Genomic DNA, 13,014 nt, shown 5'->3' on the forward strand with positions numbered 1-13,014 from the left:
AAAACTTAAACAAGATTTTGGATCCTAATCTTATGCACCCAAGATGGCCTCGAAAGACAAAAAGGGGAGAGAAGACTTGGATGATCTTGGGCTAAAAGATAGAATTCTTTTCCAACTGACGTTTAAGTTTTCTAATCTAGACCTTGCAAACACACATGTTTAGGATGCAAATGTTCAATTCCAACTTGAAGTATTAACAAAAGTAAAATTGATCAAAGAATGAATACACCAAGAAGATTTAGGGTCAACAAAAGTAAACTCGCGCGCTCGGAGGCCCTCCACGTCAAGTATCGATTGATTTTTCTTTATGGCATTCAAGATTGAGTGTGAGTTTGTTTTAAGCTCAAAAAAAAGATGTGTGAAATTCGCGCCTGGAGGCCCTCCGCGTGAAGATTTGTTCAATTTTTTTAATGCCCAAATGAAGTGTTAGCGAGACTAATGTGCATTCAAGGAATTTTCTAACTTAGAAAAATCAATAAAAACTTAAGTGAGTGGAATTTGATTTTTGTGGAGCACTTAACACCTTCTTAGGTAGACCCATCCCCATATATGGCGCTGATATTGCAACTAATGGTTAGAACGATGGGTGATTAAAGAGGGTGAGTCCAATAACAAATTCACTCAAGTGTCTTTATTTGTTTTTATAACTTAGAAAGTTTCTAAAATGTAGATTCTTTTTATGCCCCAAAAGGTGAAGTGTGAGATATTGTAATGATTAATTGACCTTTTGCATTCAAGATTGGATTTGTTGTTTTAATCATGCATTCATAAAAAAAATAAAATTGATTTTAATCCATTTCTCTCAACAGTGATTTTAGCAACATGCATTCAAAGACAAGTGATTAAATATTCAAATTTTTTTCTTTTGAGTATTCAAGATTGAGATTTTGTGTGTTTTTTTAATAACTTTGAAGTGCTTTGATTTAACCTTAGATCATTCAAGATTGTTTTGGACTCAAAAGTGAAAATGATTCTTTGGACTTTGCTTTTCATTCAAGATTTTGTGTTCTAGTTTGCATGTTTTAAGCCCAAAAATGATATTCCTAGATTGTTTTGATGCATGAAAAATCTAAGAAACATTCAAGATTTTGCAACAAGACATTTGTTTGGAACAAATAACAAAGCTTTTAGGAAAATTTTGGCAACCATTTAGGACTCTTAGTTTTTCATGAGATTTTTAAAATAACTTTAAAATATTTGCAAATGAGGTTCAGTTTATCCTTGATTGATGCTTTGAGTTTGATTTAGATTTTAGTGTGCACTTAGTGTTGATTTTAAACTTTTTGAAATGGAAACTTGAAGTTCTTTTTAAATTTCTAAAAATGAAGTGTTCCTAACTTTGCATGAATGCATCTAAAACCTTGATGTTGCAAGGATGCAAATGATTGGATTGGTTTAGTTTCACTTCTTAAAAGATTTTTTTTTTTTTTTGTAAATTTTTAATTTTTATTGGATTTAAGTATGATTTGGGGGTTCATTTTAAGCACTAAAAAGAAGTGTGTATGATTTGTCTTGCTTAAAAAAAAAAAAGGCCAAGATCTCCCACAAGAAGAAGAAGAAGTAGATGGAATAAAAAGAATATAGACAAGAAGAGGAAGAAGAATTCCAAGTGCTTTGTTCACCTATAAGCTTGAAAAATCTGAAAACACTATGAGATAGACTATGAGTTCTTTTGTCTTCTTCATGCTCATGTGGACCTACAAAACAAATTTATACAATCCTACCAATCACAAAAACAAGCAAAATTAGCCAAAATTAGCAAATGACATACAAAACTTGACTAAAAAAGCTAATGAAGATGACCCATGTGGGGTCCCACTAGGCATGCCAAAATGTATATGAGCAATGTTAGTATGCTAATAGAAACCAAATTTAAATAAAGCTTCTACAAACTAAACAAAATTCATAAACTTCAAGATAGACTAAGATGAGCTCTCAATTGAGAATATGAGCTATTAATGGGCTCTCTCAATAAGAAGCTCTCTTGTTGAGTGGCTTTGTATAAATAGATAGGATGTATGCTCAAGCTTATGCTTCAAAAAGGGCTTCAAATAGAGTTGGAATTTGGGTGTGAGTGTATGATTTTGATGTAAAATGGCTTCTTAAAATGGCATTATGACTTTACTCCATGGATTGTGTTGTTTTGCAAAGGTGAATGATCCAATTTATAGGCAAGAGGCTTGAGGGATTGAGGGCTAAGATGCAAGGATGGGAAAAAGCTCATGGGGGGCTCAGATTGCATGAGAAGAGAGCACATAGATTGTGCTTCCTTATAGCCAATTAGGGAGTGACACATGTCACAGGGTGAGAGGATGGAGGAAAGGGGAAGGATGAGTCAACAAAGGAGGCTCAAGGGATAAAATCTTCATAAAGACCCTCATAATGGGTTGTAAGAGCAATGAAAGGGCTTTGGAAGAGTCAATAAATGGCCTAGTAGGCTTCATAAAGTTTTATGGTTGGGATATTTTGAGGGAGATGAGAGGAATTTCAACTTGGGCTTGATTAGGAAGGTTTTAAGCTTGCTTAAGATTGTGTAATTGATTAGAGGATGGATTAGGATGGTTTAGGATTAGCTTAGGGATAGGCAAGTGGATGACATTTAATGAGGGTGGGTGAAGGAGGAGATATTTGTTAACTTTGGCTTGGGTTAGTAAGTCTTAACCCATGTTTAGGGAATGTGACAAGGTTAGGAGGGGATTGGGATTAGGTTTAAAGACATCTTCTAGAAGAGTCTAGACTTTGGATGAGGATAAAGACTTTTTAGAATAGTCTAGATCTTCTTAGGATGAGGATGAAGACTTTCTAGAAGAGTTTAGAACTTCTTAGGATGAGGATAAATTAGATTTTTAGGAAATAAATAAAGTTTTATTTATTTCAACGGTTTGGGTTGAGGAGATATTTATTAAATTTTTTTTAATAAACATGAGGATTAATATTTAATCTTAATTAAATATTTTGAGTTGGGATTAGGGGTAGGAAATGATGGGATTAGCCTTTAATCAAAATTAAAGAAGGATTAGAAGATTTTGGAAGAGGTTAGTGGTCTTAAGGAAATTGGCCAAGTTTTGGGCAAAAAATAATTTATTTATTTATTTTGGGTTTTTGGGTCAATTTATTAATTAAATAATTAATAAATAAGGAAATAATGTTTAAATAAGATTTAAACATTTTTGGGAGGGATTCCTTAATTAAATATTTTTAATTAAGATAAAGGGATTTAATGGCATAAAAATAAATAAATAAATTAAATAAATTAATTAATAAATGATGATGTCATCAAAATTTTTTTCAGAAAATAAAAATACTTTATTTTCTAAAGGATTTAGGTGTCTACACTAGGTAGATGTAATCAATAGGTTTACTTGTACACTTTCCCCCTTTGAGTAGATATTCCATAGTTCTATATCTTCTATATCTAGATTTCTCCCTCTTTATGTCTTTCTCCTTTTGTGATTTCCTGAACTTAGTACAGTTTCTCCTTCTTTGAAAATAATGCCAAAGACATGTCATCTTCATATGCAAATATGAATATTTTTAGTTTCTTCCTCAGTCACCTAGCTTGTGACCGATTCATAACTCCAACTCTTTGATTAATTTAGGTAGCTCCTAAAGTAAGATCCATTGTATCAATGTGTAACAAATGCCAATTAACTTATTTGATGTAGGGCACTCCACATGCTTCTTAGATAGCCTTTGATAGGGGTATCACCCCTAGTTTACCTCTTAGATACTCATAAGCATCCTTGGGTAATGCTTTTATGAAGATATCAACTATTTTTTCTTTTGTGTTAATATATTCCATCTTCACCTCTTTCTCTTGAACTAATTCTCTCAAGTAATGCTACTTGATTGCAATGTGCTTAGTCTTTGTATTCATCATAGGATTCTTTGATATATTTATAGAACTTTTATTATTACAATAAAGTATCATAGGTTCATAGATTTCCTCCTTCATACCTTTGAGTAACTGTTTGATCCATACAATGTTTGTACAATTTACTACAACAACAACATATTTACCTTCAGTAGTAGATTGAGAAATGTAGTTTTGTTTCTTACTAGTCCATGTAACCAGCCTTTTGCTTAAGAAAAATGCTCCTCCACTAGTTCTCTTTCTATCATCAATATTTCCATCCCAATCAACATTAGTGTAGGCTCTCAATTCAAATTTCTCTCTTTTCTTGTAGTATAGACCATAGTCCTCAGTTCCTTTCAGATATCTCATTATTCTCTTAAGTACCATTAGATGATTCTCCCTGGGATTAGCATATAATCTTGCAACTATCTCTACACATAATGCAATATAAGGTCTACTGTGTACTACGTATTGTAATTTCCCAATCATAGACCTATATAATGTTTGATTCACCTTAGCCGAATCATCATTCTTTGAAAATTCATGTCCTATCACCATAGGTGTACCTACTAGCTTAGAATCCACTGATCCAAAAGTTTTCAATATCTCCATAACATACTATGACTAAGTGATGTATATACCATATTTCATATGATGTACTTACAAACCCACAAAGAACTTGATCTCTCCAAACATAGACATCTCAAATTCTTTCTTCATTTCATTTGCAAAAGCATTACATAAAGTATCTTGAGCTCCAAATATGATATCATCAACAAAAATTTTAGATAACAAAATACCTTTTCCTTTCTCTATCTTCAAGTACAAATTTTTATTATCATCAGGCCTTTCGAATCCAATCTTCACAAGATAGTTATGAAGCTTTTCATAACATGTTCTTGGTGCTTGCTTCAAACCATATAAAGCTTTGTGTAGTCTATGTACCATGTTTTTATTGTTAGCATCAACAAATCCTTCTAGCTATTCTATATAAACCTCTTCCTCTAATATACCATTAAAAAATGTAGACTTAACACCCATTTGATAAACTTTAAAACCTTTGTATGCAGAGTAAGCAAGCATAGTTCTTACTCCTTCCAGTCTTGCAATAGGGGCAAATGTTTCTCCATAGTCACTCCCTTCTTTCTATGCATATCCTTTACAAACTAATCTTTCCTTGTTCCTTGTGACTTCACCATTTTCATCTAACTTTTTTTTGTATACCCAATTGGTACCAATCACATTTTTGTCTTCTGGTCTAGGAACTAGATTTTGTGTCTTATTTTTCTCAATTTGTTCAATTTCTTCTTCCATGGCTTTACTCCAGTTTACATCTTCTAAGGCATCTTTTATTATTTTGGATTCTTTCATGCTCAAAAAAAACGTATCATTTCTCAACTTTTTCCTTGTCATTGGTCTAGCATCTTTATCTCCAATAATTTGTGTAATAGGGTGATGTCTCTTGACATACTTAGACAATCTTGGTTCAACTCTGGCTTCTTCATTTGGTCTCTCAACTTTTGAATCACTATGTACATCTTTGTTAGGTAGTTCAACAACTCTTTCATGTACACTAATCTCATAATCAAAATATTCCTAAACTTCATTCTGTAACTCAACACCTGAATGTAGCTCTTTTCCTAAATGCAACTCGACATTCATAGTATGTAACTCAACAATCACGAAAACTTACTATTGGTTTGCAACTTGATTTACAAAATCTTCAGCATCAGGTATACCTTCATAAAAGTATACAAATGGTTTGTATTATTGTAGTTCCTTCATAGGTTCAGCCTCATATACTTCTATATATTCATCAAATTTCACATTTTCACTTTTGACAACTTTGTTAGTGTTAGTATTTAAACACTTATAAGCTTTACTTCTTGTGGATTAACCAAGAAATATACCTTCTTCACTTTTTGCATTTAGTTTACCATTTCTAAAATCTTTGATAATATAACACTTGCTTCCAAATACCTTAAAATATTTTACATTGGGTCAGTATCCATACCATAATTCAAAAGGTGTTGAATGAGTACCTTTCTTGATTTTTACATAGTTCAAGGTATAGATAGCTGTACTTACAACTTCTCTCCAATATTTCAAAGCAACATTTTTCTCAATCATGAGATTCCTAACACAATCCATTATAGATCTATTCCTCCTTTTAGAAATTCCATTTTGTGGAGGGGTTCTAGGAGTAGATGCCTATCTTTTGATTCCTATGTCATTACAAAACATCTCAAACTCATTTGATGTAAATTCTCCTCCTCTATCAGATCTCAAACATTTCATACTTTTACCCATTTCCTTCTCAACTCTTGCTAAGTACCACTTAAACATTCGGAAAGCATCATATTTTAATTTCAGAAACATAACATTCATCATTCTAAAATAATCATCAACGAGTAGCATAATGTACTTATCTCCTTTGTAGATTTTCACTTCAATTGGTCCACACAAGTTAGTATGAACAATCTCTAATATTCTTTTAGAGGTACGAGTCTTACTCTTAAAACTTGACTTTGTCATTTTGCTTAACTGTCATTGTTTGCAAATTATATTGTCTTTCTTCTTCAACTTAGGAAAACCTCTGATTCTTTTCATGTTATTGATACTAACCAAGTTATCAAAATTAACTTGACATAACCTCCTATGCTATAGCCACACATCATCAAATTCTACAATTAAACAAGTAGCATCCTCTATATCAAGGTAGAATAGATTACCTCTAGTTTGATCACTTTGTCCAATTAGTTTTCCAACAATAGCATATATCTTAGAAATCTTGTTTTCAAACTTAACCTTACATCAAGAATTATTTAGTTGTGACACACTCAAAAAATTATAGTTAAGTCCTTCAAGATAGTAGGCATTGTCACATAAATTTTTTTTTGTAAGCTTGACAGAACCTTTTTCTTTTATCAGACATGGCACATCATTACCAAACCTTACACTATTTCCATCATAGTAATTCAAGGTAATGAACTTACTTTTATCTTTGGCCATGTGATGTGAACACCCACTATTAATGATCCATCTATCATTCTTGTTCACAAAAGACACTAGTGTAGTTTCCTCATCTTAATTAGATTCATCCTTCATTGCAACAAACACCACTTCATCATCATGATCATCAGATCCATCTTTTATTTCCTTTTCAACATTGTAGCAAGACTTCTTGTCTTTATCTTTGTAATCTTTGTTGTCTTCATTTCTTCTACTTTTGTACTTGTCACCACCTCTGTAATTCTTCTTCTCTAGACATCTAGCAGCAATATGACTAACCTCATTGCAATTGAAACACATGATGAGTGACTTACCTTTGAACTTGCCTTTACCTCTGTGAAATCTCCTTGCTATTAGTGCTTCAAGTTGATCTACATCTTCCTCATCTGTATCATTATCACTGGACACACATTTTTCCTTTTTCTTCTTCTTCTCATTAGGTTCCTTCAATGTCAGCTTAGCTTTGAAAATAGATTCAACATCAACAGGTTTGTAATTATCAAAATTAGATAGCTCAAAAGTAGTGATCCTACCTACCAAACATTCAAGAATCAAATTATTCCCTGGAATACATCTTAGTTCTTGTAATGCAAAAACTCTAATACCATAGATGGATAGAAGTGTTCTCAAGAATTTCTTTATTACAATATCATCATCTATTGTACTAGTAGCTCCTGTTATTGCATTAACAACATCTTTTATCCTAGAGAAACATTGAGCAATATTCTCACCTTCTTGTATTCTCATATCATCAAACTTACCTCTAAGACTTTTAGCTTTGGCTCTTAGAGCATTCTTGTCACCTCCATAGATAGTGTGTAGAACATCTCACATTTTCTTTACACTATCACAACCTTTGATATCATCAAAATTGGCATAGCTTAGGGTAGAGGCAATCTCCAACATTGCCTGGTTGTGTTCTTTCTTCTTTTTTAGATCTTCAGTAGTTAAGGCTCCAACATGATCAACATGCTCAAGAACAATGGTAGATTGTGCATGATCTCCAAGATCTCCTAGGTGTAGCTTCATTAGAATTTTCCATGCGGGAAATTTATCTCTATTAAGCTTGGGTACTTCTCTTTTTGACATCTTGATCTTTTTGCCTCTAGTACCTTCAAACTAGTCCTCTTAAGTAGATGGCTCTAATACTAATTGTTGGAATTATTTAGAATAACTGGGGGGGGGGGGGGGGGGGGTTTGAATATATTATCCAAGGTTCAGATGTACAATTAAAACTTTTCACAGCTTAGTGGACCCATATCCATAAAACATTTTAATCATACATGCATCCATTAGATTATGCAATCACTTAAACTTGTAGGTGTTGGAAATAATTAGGACTAACAAGGTTACTGAGAGGGGAGGGTTGAATTAGTAACTCTAAAAATTTAAAACAATTCAGCATAATAACATATTCACCATTCATTCATCTAATCTACTGTATGCATGAAAAGATAAACATTCATAACACATGAACACACTGATTTGGTGACCCAGAAACCTTCCAATTAGAAAGCAAAACTGGGGTGGGGATGATTCCCACAAAACTTCAATACTGTAGTATAAAGTTGGCCTGTTAAGGCTTACAATGATCACTTCTAGCGATCTGCCCTATTAGGAGCAAGTAGGATTGCTAGATCCACCTTGTTAGAGGATTTAAAAACATACAATGAAGTATGCACTCTATTAGGAGATTTACAAAAGACTGTTAAGTCTACCTTGTTAAAGGATTTACAAACCAATTCACCTATTAGGATGAAGCAGTGGATCTAGTTACAACTGATTGCTAATAAGATCCTTTATGCACTAATCACCTAATGTGATAGATATAACTTTTCTACATCTATGTTGACCTTGTTGTATTCCTTTGTTCTGCTGCTGATTCGCTTTCACTCTTCTCAAAATATTGCAATACAACACCATACAATGATATACAACATTTCATCATATTTTTCAAATGATATAATATATTACATATATACCATTCCAATATTTACACTGGCAAGGTCAGCCAAACACAAGTGAACAAAACATTACTGAGTCAGCCAGATAGTAGAAAACTCGGGTTCCTCAAACTGACTCGGTGACCTTCTGATACTCGGCATCCACTACAATACATTGCATTGTCATGCACTCAGTAAGAGTAGAGGCATGGTCCATACTAATCACTCTAAGTAGCTTGGAACTCGATAACCATTGGTGACTTGGTGAATATTGTGTCACTCGGTAAAAATTGAATCCATTGATAACCTTCTTCACTTGGTAAACACTGATTCCTTCATTTACCTTGTTCACTCAGTAAACACTAAGTCCTTCATTTACCTTGATCACTCGATAAACACTAAGTCTTTTGTTTACCTTGATCACTCGGTAAACACTAAGTCCTTCATTTACCTTGATCACTCTAAGAACTTGGTAAACACTGCTGAACTTTACATTTGCTCGATGACCACTGTTCAACATGCTATGAACTGTTCTGCTCGGTAACCACTACTGAATGCTCGGTATGAACTGTAGACTGAGTGATGAGCTTGGTAAGTATTCAAAATTGAATAAGTGTTGTAACTAATGACAAATATATCATAATTCCAACAATCTCCCCCTTTGGCATTAGTGACAAAAACACTTATGAGCCAAAACTTATATACAACATCTGACATACTAACGTCTGATTCTGCTGAATATACATGGCTTCCTTACATATAACTCCCCCATACAATATACACAAGGTGTTTACATGAGTTATATGACTTTTATTCATAGTATCTCTTTGTCCCTTTTGTACATTTATCTCACGAATATCTCTTTCTGAGTATCTCTTTCTCCCCCTTTTTGACAATAATGCCAAAGAATAAAATAATGTATTTACATAGAGACACCAAAATGTGAGATATACTTAGAATGTACCTTGAGAATGAGTTGTAGAGTCTTATCCTAATTCTCTTACAAGATTTTGCATGTGGATAGAGCTACTTAAACTTCTGTAGAATGTCCAGTCACATGGTCTGCAACAGAGAAATTGTTGTCATTGATCAATTTTTTGGAGTATGCAATATGTTTTTGCATTGTGTCCATGATAGGAAGAATCATGTTCTGGATATCTAGCAGTGTAGACCGAATTGTTCCTTCTTCTCTAAGCAACTCTGCCTGCTTCTTTGATAAAAAATTGATCCTTAGGTGATGAGATGAGCTTGAACTAGGGTCAAGCTTCAGCTTTTGTGCACTTTCCTTTAGATCCTTATCTATCTTATTCAATTTCTCTCTTATCTCCTTAATATACTTGGTAACATCACAAAGCTTAGCAAAAAGAGATGTTACATTATTAAAATAATTTTCAATTTTGGCCAAAACTGTGGTTAATTCAACCTATTTTATTGCTATATGCTGAGCAATGTGCTCAAGCACCTTATTATCAAACTTCTTTTCTGCCTTCTCCATCAACTTTTCTTGACCAGAGATATCCTCATTGAATTTATTAACTGCCTCTTCTAATTGTAACAAAATGTGTTGAGAAGTATCAACATCAACACCTATAGCCTCAGTAATAATATTCTTCGCTCCTTCAATAATATTAAACTCTCTATCTCTCTCATTCCTTAGTTGTTTCTGCTTTGCCTTTAGATCTATATGCTAACTGAGCAGTCTTAGTTCATCAACTAAAGCAGTATCCAGATCTATCTTGGGAATGACAATTTTATAATCCAAGGCTACATCCTCATCCACTGTCTTGCCTATAAGAATTTTTTTTAATGGAATCTTTGGTTTTTCTACTGTGCTAACATCTTTGCCTTTGAAAACAAAGACAATGGTTGATGAGGCTGGACTGGTTGTCAAAACTGGAATAGCACCAACTAAAGGAAGACTGAGAGAAGTGCTAACTATGGGAAAAATTGATGCTCCCATATCCAAAGCTGATGTACAAATTGGAATATTTGTAGGTAGAAGAGCTGACTAGAGCACAAATTGGACCCAATGTGGCTGGAGATGAAAAAATTGAAGTGAAAACTGGAAAACTTACTGTACATACTGTAGGAGGAATTGATACACCTGATGTAGAGACTGCTGCAGTGGATGACTCGGTGACTAAAGATATTGCCTGATGCTCAATAGACGAAGAAGTGATCTTTAGCTTGGTAGATGAAGTACTTGATACTTCCATTGTAGATACTTGGAGTTGAGAGGTGACTGGAGGAGTTTGAGCTAATGATGTCTCTATGGTGCTCACAATTTTGCTTGAAGAACCTATCTCCATAGATTTAACAATTTTAGGTGGAGAGTGAGGAAGGGGGGCAATGACAACTGCTGCAATTTTAACTAGATCATCCTCCTCCTCAACTGCTTCTTCCTCCTTTTCTTCTTCTTCCTTCTCCTTCATTAATTGCTGGAGATCATCATCAGTTACATCCGTGGTGATAGAGTTATCACCATCCACATCCTCTTCATCATTACTGTCATCATCCTTGATTTCCACAGGTTCATCACTTGGCTTATGCAATTTATAAGTATCATTCCAAACATTAGTTGCATTCTTAACAACTGGTTCAATATTTTTTTAACAATATGAGACATGTATTGAATCTCATATTCATTCTTCCTTCCTGATCCTTCATTGCCTTTTTTATTTCTGCATCTGTTAGGCTAGGTACCAGTTCTCTCAATTTCTATTCAAAAATGTCTCTAACAGTTTGCTCAGTGTTCTCCCACATTACCTTTATTTTATCAAACAATATTGCAAAAATTTGGGAGACAAATTGGTCTAGGGAGAATTTCCAAGTTCCCAACTTCTCCATTACCAGATCTTCAATTTCCTTTTGCTCAGCAGGAGTCCTGAATTCATACTTTAAGGCTTTAAAGTTGCTAATTCCTGCACCAATCCTAAGTTGTTTTAGCCTAGCTATAAATGTGAGAGGAGGCTTGCTAAACACAACTTCACTTTCCTTATTGCCTTTCCTTGATCTCCTTGTGAATACTACCTGAGGTTTGGTAATGATTACCCTACCTTTCTTCTTCACAGGCTCTGCCTCCTTTTCTGGCTCCTCTTCTTCAGATTCTTCTTCTTCTTCATCCTCACCTTTTCCTTTGGTAAGCATTAGAGGTCCAGTGTTAGTTTTCAATTTTTTTATCTTCCTCTTTCCCTTGGAGATTGCCTGGGGAAGCTTGATCTCAAGTTCTATACTTACCTTTGCCTCATCAAATATTCTGAATGCAGGCAATTTGGGATCTACTGGTTCATTTACCAGTGCCTCAATTATGTCTCTAGTTTCATCAATGTTCACTTCATAGGGAAGTGATTTTACCCATGCAACATGAGGTTTGACTGCTTGTATATATACTTTGTCATAGTCAACCATGAAACATACATCTTCCTTATAGTCTTCAAAAAGTTCAGGAGGAATCCTGAACTTGTTGTTCATTCTCTCCTTGAAATCTTCAAAGTAGTTATCCATAACCTTATCAAAATTTACACCCAGTTTTGCAATAAACTCATTTATCTGATACAAAATTGGACCATCTTTTCTCCATACAACTATACCTTTAGAAGGGAAAAACTTTTGTACATAGAAAAATAAACAAGCTAACAAAGAACCAAATTTATAGGGGTTGGTCTTTGAGGTCCTTATACTGTCCATGTTCTTATTTAGTTGTTTCAATAGCACATTTTCTAGGTCAAACTCCATCTTTTTCTTCACAACCTTATAGGCTAAATCCACAGCCTCACATGGCACACTATTCAATCTGCTAGAACTATACAGCTTGTATACAATTACACTAATTCCAAATCTTAGCTCTATATCTGATACATTATTAAGTTTCGGTCCTCTACCATCCCATTTAGCTAGGGTTAACTTTTGAAGTTCATCTCGACTTAGGGTTTTAGTGGTTTTGGATTTGCTCAACATAGGTAAACCGGTGATTCTGTGAATCATCTTCTTTGTAATCAGAGCGGGTTGCTCTAACCACAACTGACCATTATGAACATGGCTCAAAATGTATCTTATCCATTTCACTTGGAAATTTCTTGGCAAATGTGGGATATGGGTTAAACCTTTGGTTTCCAAATGTTTGAACTCAGGTTTAAGGGTTCCATCCACGCATGACTCAGCTAGGGCATTATCCATATCTAGTGTCCCTATCTCTTGAACAAT

This window comes from Cupressus sempervirens, chromosome 2 (assembly GCF_028749045.1).
Source record: "Cupressus sempervirens isolate cs-2001-9-10 chromosome 2, ASM2874904v1, whole genome shotgun sequence".
Taxonomy (NCBI): Eukaryota; Viridiplantae; Streptophyta; class Pinopsida; order Cupressales; family Cupressaceae; genus Cupressus; species Cupressus sempervirens.